The sequence below is a fragment of the Pongo abelii genome, chromosome 4 (assembly GCF_028885655.2).
Source record: "Pongo abelii isolate AG06213 chromosome 4, NHGRI_mPonAbe1-v2.0_pri, whole genome shotgun sequence".
In the NCBI taxonomy this organism is placed as follows: Eukaryota; Metazoa; Chordata; class Mammalia; order Primates; family Hominidae; genus Pongo; species Pongo abelii.
Genome location: NC_071989.2, coordinates 140,620,371 through 140,631,283, shown reverse-complemented (window position 1 = coordinate 140,631,283; position 10,913 = coordinate 140,620,371).

Here is a 10,913-nt window from a genome sequence, read left to right as displayed (position 1 = left end):
CTTTGTGGTGGAGGAGGTTTCTGCTCAGCCCCATGCAGACTTGGATCCCAAGTGAAGAAAAGTGGAAGGGCCAGCAGGAGAGCTGGTCACTGCATGGTCTCTCTGATGTCTGTAGGCCAGAAGCTCCCCAGGACTTAGACCCTACTAAATGGGGTAGAGAGTAAGGGGCAGCCATCACTTATCACTGGCTGTCCTGAGGGTTTGGTGTACAGCATGGCTTGTGGTCAGAGGCCTGTCAGCTGGGATCCAAGAGTCCTAGTGAATGTAAACAGTGCAGACCTTTGCTGGGAGAAAGGGATCCTCAAGGGTCTGTGGAAGCTTCCACCCAATGTATCCCAAAGTGAATTCCTGAAACTCCTCTTCATACATTGCTTGTTTCCCCCGATTTCACATCCCAAAGACTGCCTACACTCCTTGCCTCCATCCTGAAATTCCCTCATTACCTGTTTACTTCTGTCCGGGGGAATGTGAAGTGGTCCTCCTGAATATGACCTTCCTGGCCCCTGAGTCTCTGGGCAGTGTAATCCATCTCCAAAGGCTTCTGTCACAATGTTGGAGGTGGAGGTGGGGTGGGGACTCTGGATGAATTTTTTAGAATCTGGTCCATAAACTTCCCCATTTCATTGGGCAGCATCTGGACAGATTGGAATGATGCAGGATCCGAGTCCAGGCCAGTCATTCCCTCACATGCGCTCATGTTGACATCGCTGACTTAAGAGAACATCAGAGGCTTACTTCTGACTGTGCCTTCCCACAGGGGAGATGCCAGGTCAGGTTGTGTACCTGGAGTTTAAGGGCAGCCCTTCTTAGGGGCCATGCTATGAACCCACTCGTAAGGTACCCTGAGTTCTAGGCAGCAGGTCAGACAAGCTGCAGATTCTATGGCTTCTCCAACTCTCCCATAAGTTCTTTAAGGAAGCCCTCAGATTTCCTTTTCTCCTGTAATGGCCTTGGTCCTGGGAGATTGCTGTATTGCTGAGACCCTATCATGCTGGAATACCAAGTCATAAGGCAGTCACAGGGTCTGGAAGCCCTCTTCAGGGTGGGGATGTGTGGTGGCCAGGTCACACATCACCCCTGCCCTGGTGGCCTTCACGTATTTACTGCACACCCATCAGGTGTCTGTCTGTGCTGCTGGGAATAATCAGACTGCTTATTTCATGCATTCTTCTTCTCTGCATAAGTACGTATTGAGTACTCAGGGATGGGTCCAGGCATCATCCATAAGGGCAAAGGCTGTCTCTCTTATTTATTTGCGTCTCTCCAGCACCCCACAGAGAACTTGGCACACAGAAGGCATTAAAAAACATTTGCTGTTAACAACACCACAGTTACAGGAATTATTATCTTAGCTTACCCTTTGGACACGACCCAGAGGGACGCAGGGAGGGCATGAGGGGGCTTAGGAAGGTGAAGAATTCTGCTTCTGTTGCCTTCGAGGCCACACCCAGTGGCTCAGGGCACGATGCCCAGGCCTTCTGTATGTGGCCAGGTCTGTCCAAGGTCGGGAGAAGTCACGGTGCTCTTTCCTCAATGGGCAGGCAGGGCTGGCAGACTCCAGCAGGAGCAGACACCCTTGGGAATGCTGTTGGGCCTGAGCCTAGAATGAGAGGGAAGGATTGGGACAAGAACAACCTCAGGCTAAGGGTGAGGTCAACCTGGAGGACAATCCAGGAGAGTGCCCAGAATTGATGTAGCCCTGAGTGGGGAGGTGGGGTGGAGCTGATGGGGCAGCCCATATTTGAGGATACCTTCCCATGAGGCCTTGGGGGCTAGCCAGAGAGCTCAGCTGCTGACCCGCTCCTCCCTGGCCTAGTGGCCTCAGGTCTCTAGGTAGAGTCTGCTCCATTCCGGCTCAGCTCCTTGAGGCCAACACATCTCTCCTTCAAGGCCCAGCCCCCTCTCCCCAGCCAAGAGCCTGGATTCCAAGGGGATCTAAAGCCTTGCTTGGGAGTCCCATCTTCCTGGAATGCCCAGTCCACAGTACTGACCACTCCAGGGCCTCAGCAAACAGCCAGAGAGAACTTTAGATGCCCCCATTTCAGTGTGACCTGTCTGGCCCAGCTCCACCCAGATGTCTGCTCTCTTAGAAGCCTGCTGGTCAAGGCCAGGAACTCGAATGGTGGAGAGGAAGCAGTCTGTGGTGGGCAGAGCTGGATAGAGGGGGCAGTGTGGGTCTCCTGCAGGGCTAGAACTGTGCCTTAGAGCAACAGGGAGTTAAGGCAGGCCCACCGTAGGCAGAGGTCAAGGGCTCTGCAAGGGGTAGAGGCAGCCAGGGGCATGGGCACCAGGCAACATCCAAAAGCAAGGTCTGAGGCAGTACAGCCTGTGAGGTGGGCTGGGGGCTGATGCCCAGCATATCCTGGAAGGACAGGACTCAGTCAGGAGGCAACAAAACTGGTCTTGGAGCTGTGGTTGGTTCAGCAGAACACAGGGGAGGGCGTGCCTGTGGCAAAGGGCGTTTCCCAGCTCTAGTTTTGTGCCATTCAATCCTTCAACAAACACTTACTGAGTGCCTGCTATATGTCCAGCCCAGACTGGTCAACTAACCTGGGAGTGTGGTGGGGATTCTCCAAGCTGCCATACCTCTCTAGGGGCTGAGATGCTGGAGGCTCCAGAGGGGGTCAGTCTCCGAGGATCCAAACGGGGACAAAGCTGACTGCCAACTGGGACCCAGTTACTGGCCCTGAGCCAGATTCCAGGGCGGACAAAAGAGCAGAACCAACTCTCTTCAGGAAACTGAGCCTGGGGCGGGTGTGTGACCACCACACGCTCACATAGTTTCAAGTGGTGGGTCTGGGGTTTTAGACCCTGTGTTGGTGCCTTTGTGCCATGTGCCTTGCCCCAGGGACAGATGTGTCTCAGCCAGACCTGCAGTCCCCATCAGCACCCCTGTCAGACCTGCTCTGTCTCTGTTTTCATAGAGAAAACCAGTCTGCTCTGGGACACAACAAAGGGGCTGCCAGGCAGCAGGGCGGGGACAGGTTTACCTAGCTGGGCCCAGAGAGGCCCTGGCCCTGAGGCCTGGGTGTAGAAAGGTGTTGGGAGGAGTGGCATCTCACACGGGGTGGTGGGGGGGGTGGGGGGTGGGGCGGGGAAGGCAGCTGACAGGTGGGAGAGCCAGAGGTGGCTCAGCCCAGCCCTAGCAGGGAGGTGACAGAACAGGCTGTTTGTGGTGGCAGTGAGGCCCATGTGATGGAGCCTTGTGCAACTGGGGCCTCAGGAAGGCAGCTTGCAAAAGCATCACAGCCTCACCCCTGCCTCAAGGAGACCCCCATCCTTTCACCCCTCCCACTTCTCATTCAGGCCAGAGGATTCGGGCAGCCTGCCGGCCATCCCTTAGTCTCCCCCAGCATCAGATGTCCCAAGTCTACCTGTAGTCCATAAATAGAGGCCCAACCCAGGTGTCTTCAGGTTTCCAGTTTCTCCTGACAGCTGGAGCCTTCCCTTAGTCTTGCCTCTTGGTGTCTGTGAGGAGAAGGTGCCTCCATTTACGAATCAGCTCCTCCAGGCAGAGCAGCAGAGGGATTGCAGAGCAACTGCACCATGTGCTCATTCTACGCCCTGGACCTAGAATGTCTTGGCCATGGCCTGACCATCACTGTGCCTGGACAAAAGCAGGGGTGTAAAACCCTTTCCTTCTCAGCCCGAGAGAGAGAGACGCTGCTATGAGGTGCAGGTAAGGCTTGAGCAAAAGTGCAGGGTTGACAAGAAGGAGACAGACATACATGCAGCCCAGAAATTCAGTTACTGGGGCTCTTCAGACATACTCTGTCACTCATCTGTCAGCTGGGGTCTGGACTCATGGCCTAGCTTTAGCCCTGCCCCAGTGCACATCCACAGACACTCAAATTTAGCAGTGGCCTGGCCAGGACTGTCTGGTCTCTGGCCTGAGGCCCTCCCTTCTCTTCTTGACCACTAGAACTGACATCCAGGGCTACTCAGAAGGCAGGAGAGGCCCATGCTACTTCCATATTTCTTCCTCCCATCCTTTTTTTTTTTTTTTTTTTAAATAGCAGCTAGAACGAGCTTGGAGCACTTTCATATTTCTACGTTCCCAGTAAAATAAAAAAGGAAGAAATGTGAAAATAGTGTTTCAAGAATTATGGCATTTGTTACTTCTGCTTTGTTTATTTATTCATCAGATATTTTTGAGAGCCTCCTATGTGTCAGGCACTGTTTTAGGCCTGAGTGTTAAACTATTAAGTTTTATTTATTTATTTATTGACTTATTTATTTATTGTTATTATCTTTTAAAAAGAGACGGGGTCTCACTATGTTGCCCAGGCTGGTCTCAAACTCCTGGGCTCAAGCATTCCAACCACCTCGGCCTCCCAAAATGCTGGGATTACAGGCGTGAGCCACTGTGCCAGGCCTTAAGTCTTTATAATACATATTTAAAATGGATAGCCTCATTTGGAAATAACTTCAAAGATTTAAATTCCAGTCTTGCTGGTTCTTCGTCTCAGGAGGGACCCCCATAACTCCTAATGCCCATGATTTTCTCACTGGTATAGATTAGGCCTCTGTCTCTTGATCCTGAGGGGTCCTGGGGGCTGTGATTCAGATTGGCAGAGGTGGTCAAGCTCTCCTCAGGAGTCTGGCTAGCATAGGCCTGTCGCTAGCCTATCCTCCCTGCCCCATCCTTTCTATCTCTTACGATTGGCCCTCTCCCCTGCAGTGCCAGCTCCTTTAGTCACTGATTGGTATTGGTGAAGTGCCCTGCCCCGTGGTGCCCAGCACTGCCCAGTGGTAACTGAGTCACAGGCTGGCGGGGACTGTTCAGGCTGACATCACCTCCGGGCCTGGCCATAGGATGCCAGCTGTGGCCACCTGGTATGAGCCTGGCTGCCTGTGTTGCTGAGAGAGTCAGGCAGACCCATGTTGCCGAGTCCAGTAGCTGCCAACTGGCCGAGAGGTCTGGGAATCCAGGTGCAGGGGGCCATAGGGATTAAAGTCGGAAGAGCCAGATCCAGGCCTGTGAGGGTGACGCTGGGCTGAGGTTGCTGGAGGCTCTTGAGAGAATGGATTGGAGCAGGGCCCATGAGTCAGCCGCATGTCCTGGGTGGCTATTTTCTTGGCTTCTAAGAAAATCAAAATTCTTTCTTACTTCCTCTCCCAAGTCTAGGTCCATAGCTGTGTAGATTCAGGATCAGCAGTGTGGAGTTGGAGGAAGAACTTTCATTGGGAGTGGGACTGAAATCCTCACACCCTGCATCTCTCATACCCACCCACAATGGTAAGAGCATTCACAGGACTTGAGCTTCCACCAAGAGGATGCCTGATTAAATTGTTTGCCCCCTGTGAAATCACTATATTAATGGGAAGATAGGCTTGCTTAGGAACAACAGAGTCTGTGCCTCTCCTGCAGGAGAAACCAGGAGCTCTAAGAGAATGTATAATGAGAACTTCTATGTGTGGAGAGTTAAACAAGAAGCTGTCTCATCCCAGGGAAGACAAAGAGAAAATGGCGGATCTGGGCTTGAAGTGCACACAGTGTTGGAAAAGGCCCCACCTAACGCTCTAGGACCAGCAGTCCCTGAGAAGTAGCTGTGTGTAGGATTAAGACAAGCTGACCGCGGAGAGCTGTGACATTGGGCATTCAAGCATGAAGCATTGTTGGCCCAGAGAAGGTGCACAAGCATTCTCCCTCAGAGAACCATGGTGTTCCAGAGCCAGAGAGGGATGGAGAGCTTCCACAATCCTTGTGAAGATCTGTTATCCTAACACCAATATATCCCCTTCAAGAAAATAGTGGCCCCCTCTAAATTGTCAATATAGCAAATTGGCTCCCATAGTATATTGAAACACTATTACCACCTTGGGGATTCTTTTTCAAATTACAAGCTTGATTTAATATAAAATCTAATGATTAATACATTAGATTAAAATGAAGAAAGGACTCTTGTAATTATCTCAGAAGGCATTGACAAAATTCATCAGCCATTCACACGATAAAAGTTAGAAAACCATGAAGAGAGAAAATGTTCTTAATATTTTAAAGAACAGATATAAAAAACCAAAAGCCAGCATTAGATTTAACAGTCTAGAAAGTTCTATTAATGGGAGAATCCAATGTCCTCTTTACTACTGTTGTTCAGTGTTGCTCTGGAAGTCCTAACCAGGACAATAGGGTGAAAAGAAGAAATAAGGGAGAAGTAAAGGAAGTAAGCAATGGAGTCAAAATGATCATTATTTGCAGATATTATGATTTTCTTTTCATAATATCCAAGAGAATCAATTGAAAAATGATTATGACCAGTAGGAGAAACCAGTAGGATGGAGCAGAGTAGAATAAATTCATATATGTATATAGATTTTAATAGCTTTTAAGAGTGCTAAGTCACAACTGATTGGAAAATGTGATGAAAACAATTTACCATTCACGATAATGGTGAAACATTAAAAATATCTAGAAATGAATTTTGAGTACATCAAAAGCCTATAAACTTTTTTCTTTTTTATTTCCTTTTTCTTATCCTACTGGTGGTGAGAACAAAGGGCCTATGAACTTTGATCTAGGATAGATTTAAAAGAAGACAAAAGGTATGCAGGCATATGTCATGTTTCTAGAAAAATCAATATTTTAAATTTATTAGTAAATTCAATGCAATTCCAAACAAAATTCGTTTGGGTGGGAGGAACTGACAAGATGATTCTAAGGATCAACTGAAAAGTAAGTATGAAAAAAACCCACAAATATTGGATTAAGAGACTAATAAAGTAAAATTTGCCTTATAAGTATCAAAGTATGCAATAGAGCTAAAATTAAGAGTGTGATAGCAGCATAGGAAAAGACAAATATGTTAGTGGAACAAAAGAGAGTCCATAGCATGAGATAAAGAAAACATTTTAATTCAGGGAATAAAAGGTAGTTTACTCAATAACTCATGTTGGGGCCATTTACTATTATGCATAAAAAATAAGGCTATAATTCTATATGCTATATAATTTCCCACATTATAAAGTAAATCCCAAATGGATTCATGATCTATATATTTTAATTTTCCCAATGTGAATGCTTTTATAAACTACTCATATGCTTAAACTAAAGAAAGGACTGGTAAAAAAAAAAAAGTATAGATTAATATTTTTATAATCACGGTGCTATGGTTTGAATGTGTCCCCCAAAGTTCATGTGTTGGAAACGTAATCTACAATGCAACAGTGTTGAGAGGTGGGCTCTTACGAGGTGATAAGGTAATGAGGGCTCTGCCCCCAATGGATTAATGCCAACAGAGGTGGTTTTGTTATTGTGGGAATGTGTCCTTGTGAAGGAGGAACTCGGTCCCCCTTCGTCTCTTTCACCCTCTAGCCTTCTGCCATGGAATAATGCAGCAAGAAGGCCCTTGAAAGATGCTGGCACCTTGATATTGGACTTCGCAGCTTCCAGAATTTTGAGAAATAAATTTCTTTTCTTTATAAATTACTCAGCTATTGGTATTCTGTTATAGTAACTTAAAGCAGACTAAGACACTTGAGGTGAGAAACATCTCTTTCGTGAAGATAAATACTTGAAATATGTTTTCCTGTTACATATAGATTTCAAAAATCAGAGAAATATGCTGCAAACTGTTGGTAGTTTTTATTTCTGGGAATGGCATTTTGGGACATTTACTTTTGCTGAGTTATATATTTGTACAGTGTTTTAATTTCATATAAATAAATTTTACTGAGTTTGTAATTAGAAAAATGAAGATAATAAAAAGGAAAATAAAGACAACAGAAGGACAAATACTGCTTCTTATGTAAGAACCTTACAATAATACAATTCCATTTACTTCTCCCTTCTTTTTTGCTAATGTTGTTATGCGTTTACCTCTGTATCTGCTATAAACTCCATAATAAATAATCATTATTTTTGCTTTAAACAGTCAACTGTCTTTTAAGTAATTTAAAAAACAAGAAAATCTATTTTCTATTTACTTGTTAGATTTACTGGTAGCACTTGTTCTTTTGTTTAGAGCTGAATTTCCAACAGGTATCCATGAGCCACCTCAGCAGAGAAATGGCTTATTTCCCTTCAGCCTTAAGAACTTCCTTTAGGCCAGGTGCGGTGGCTCATGCCTGTAATCCTAGCACTTTGGGAAGCCGAGACAGGTGGATTGCCTGAGCTCGGGAGTTCCAGACCAGCCTAGGCAACAACAGTGAAACCCTGTCTCTACTAAAATACAAAAAATTAGCCGGGCATGGTGGTGTGCGCCTGTAGTCCCAGCTACTCAGGAGGCTGAGGCAGGAGAATCGCTTGAACCCAGGAGGCAGAGGTTGCAGTGAGCTGAGATCGCACCACTGCTCTCCAGCCTAGGAAACAGAGTGAGACTCCGTCTCTGGAAAAAAAAAAAAGAACTTCCCTTAACATTTCCGGTAGTACAGATGGACTGGTGATGAATTCTGTCAGCATTTTTTTAAGATCCCGAAGTATCTTTATTTTTTCATTCCCCACCCCGTCCCCCCTTTTTTTTTGGAGACAGAGCCTTGCTCTGTCCCCCAGGCTGGAGTGCAGTGGCATGATCTTGGCTCACTACAACCTCCGACTCCCGAGTTCAAGCGATTTTCATGCCTCAGCCTCTCTAGTAGTAGCTGGGATTACAGACACCTGCCACCACGCCCAGCTAATTTTTGTATTTTTAGTAGAGACGGGGTTTTGCCATGTTGGCCAGACTTGTCTGGAACTCCTGACCTCAGCTGTTCCACCTGCCTCAGGCTCCCAAAGTGCTGAGATTACAGGTGTGAGCCACTGTGCCCAGCCTCTCATTCCCCTTTTAAAGATAACTTCTCTGGATATAGAATACTAGGTTGCTTTTTTTCTCATAGATTATTTAATATTTAATATATAATTCCTATAATTTTATTGTTTTCTGTCTTGCATTACTCCTGGTAAGAAATAAATGGTGATTCTTATCGTTGTTTCCCTTATGTAATGTGCCTACATTCTTTTATCATTTCTAAGATGTTCTATTTCATTTTAAGATTTTGACTATGATGTTCCTAGATGTAATTTCCTTGTTTTTATCTTCTTTGGAGTTTTAAAACCCCAGCTTCTTGGGATGGTGTATTAATAATTTTTTAAATCAAATATAGAATTTCATTTACCATTTAAAATAATTTTTTTTGCCCCAATCTCTTTCTCCCCTTTCCTTCTGGGACTCCAAGTTTATGTATATATTAGATGACATGATACTGTTTCAAGGTCACTTCGTTGAGGCTGTGTTTGTACTTTTTTCAGTCCTTTTACTTTTAGATGTTTTCCATTGTTTTGACTTCAAGTTCATTGATCTTTTCATTTGTAGCATCCAGTCTACTCATAAGTTTATCTAGTAAATTTTCCATTTTGTATATTGTATTTTTCAATTCTAGAGTTTTCATTTAGCTCCTTTTTTATAGTTTTCATTTCTCTGCTGAGATAGCTCATCTGTTCATTTATTATGTCTATCTTGTAATTTAAACTTCTTTAACGTATTTATAATATCTGTTTAAAGTCCTCATCTGCTAGTTCCAATATCTGTGTTACCTCTGGATCTATTTCTGTTGGTTATTTTTTGTCCTGGTTATGAATCATATTTTCTTGCTTCTTCATATGTTTAGTAATGTTTGACTGTATATTGGGAATTGTGAATACTTTATTGTCAAGCATTTGTATCATGTTTAAGGAGTGTTGAGTTTGTTTTATTAGATAGTAAATTCACTAGAGGCCCAATTTGAGCCTGAGGCTTGGTTTTAGGTTTTATTAGGGCAGGTCTCAAATAATGCGTATTACAGGCACAGAGTAGCCCTATTCTTAAAGTGTGGACTTTCTTGGGTTTTCGTGCTCAGGGTGTTCAACAAAGTCTTTTCACTCTGGTTGATCAGAACAGATCTCAGAATCATGAGCCCTCTAGAATCCCCACTTAGTTCTTAGACCCAGAGAGGTTTTTTTTGTGTGTTTTTTGTTTGTTTGTTTGTTTGTTTGTTGTTTTTAATCCACTAGGCCTTATGGAATCTTGCTCTGCATGTGAGGCTTAGACAAAGCCTCAGGAGCACCTCTGTATAGCTTTCCAGAGCTCCTTCTTTGTGTAGCTCCTTCTTCTTTGATACCCTATCCCACAAATTTCAGCCACCTCAGCATCTGCTATCTATGATCTTTGTCTCCTTCACTTGATGAGACCATTGTTCTCTCTCTCTCTCTTTCTCTCTCTCTCTCTCCTTGGAGACAGGGTCTCACTCTGCTGCCCAGGCTGGAATGCAGTGGCACGATTATGGCTCACTGCAGCCTCAACCTCCTGGCCTCAAGTGATCCTTCTGCCTAAGCCTCTGGAGTAGCTGGTACTACAAGTGCGCACCACAATGCCTGGCTAATTTTTTAACTTTTGAAGAGACAGGGTATTGCTATGTTGCCCAAGCTGGTCTCAAACTCCTGGCCTCAAGGGATCTTTCTACCTCAGCCTCCCAAAGTGCTAGGATTACAGACGTGAGCCACTGTGCCTGGTGCCATTGCTTTCTGGACACCACTTCCCTATGCCATGGTTTGGAAAGTATCCCAGGCAAAGCACTTTCCTTTTTGTTTCCCTTCTCTCAAGGACAAAGGCTATTTGATGTTCAATGCCTATAATCACTGGCTATAAATATTTCATCAAGTTTTATGGTTGTTTACAGTGGGGAGGGAAGTTTATTACCAATTTATCAGTTATGGTTGGAACCTAAGGAAAGTTTGAAAACTAAAAGAAGAAAGAAAAGGAAAAGAAAATAGGGAGCCCTAATTCAAGATGTGGATCTGAGGTCATAAATGTCTAAGAGTCTGAGCTTCATCTCAAAGCAGCTGGGTAAGTTGAGCATACCCTGCTGTAGTTCTTTCTAACCTGGCATCAGAATTGGACTGAATAAAATGTACAGTTCTGGCCGCTATAGCAGGTTGTGTCAGACTTATCCTCCTGCTG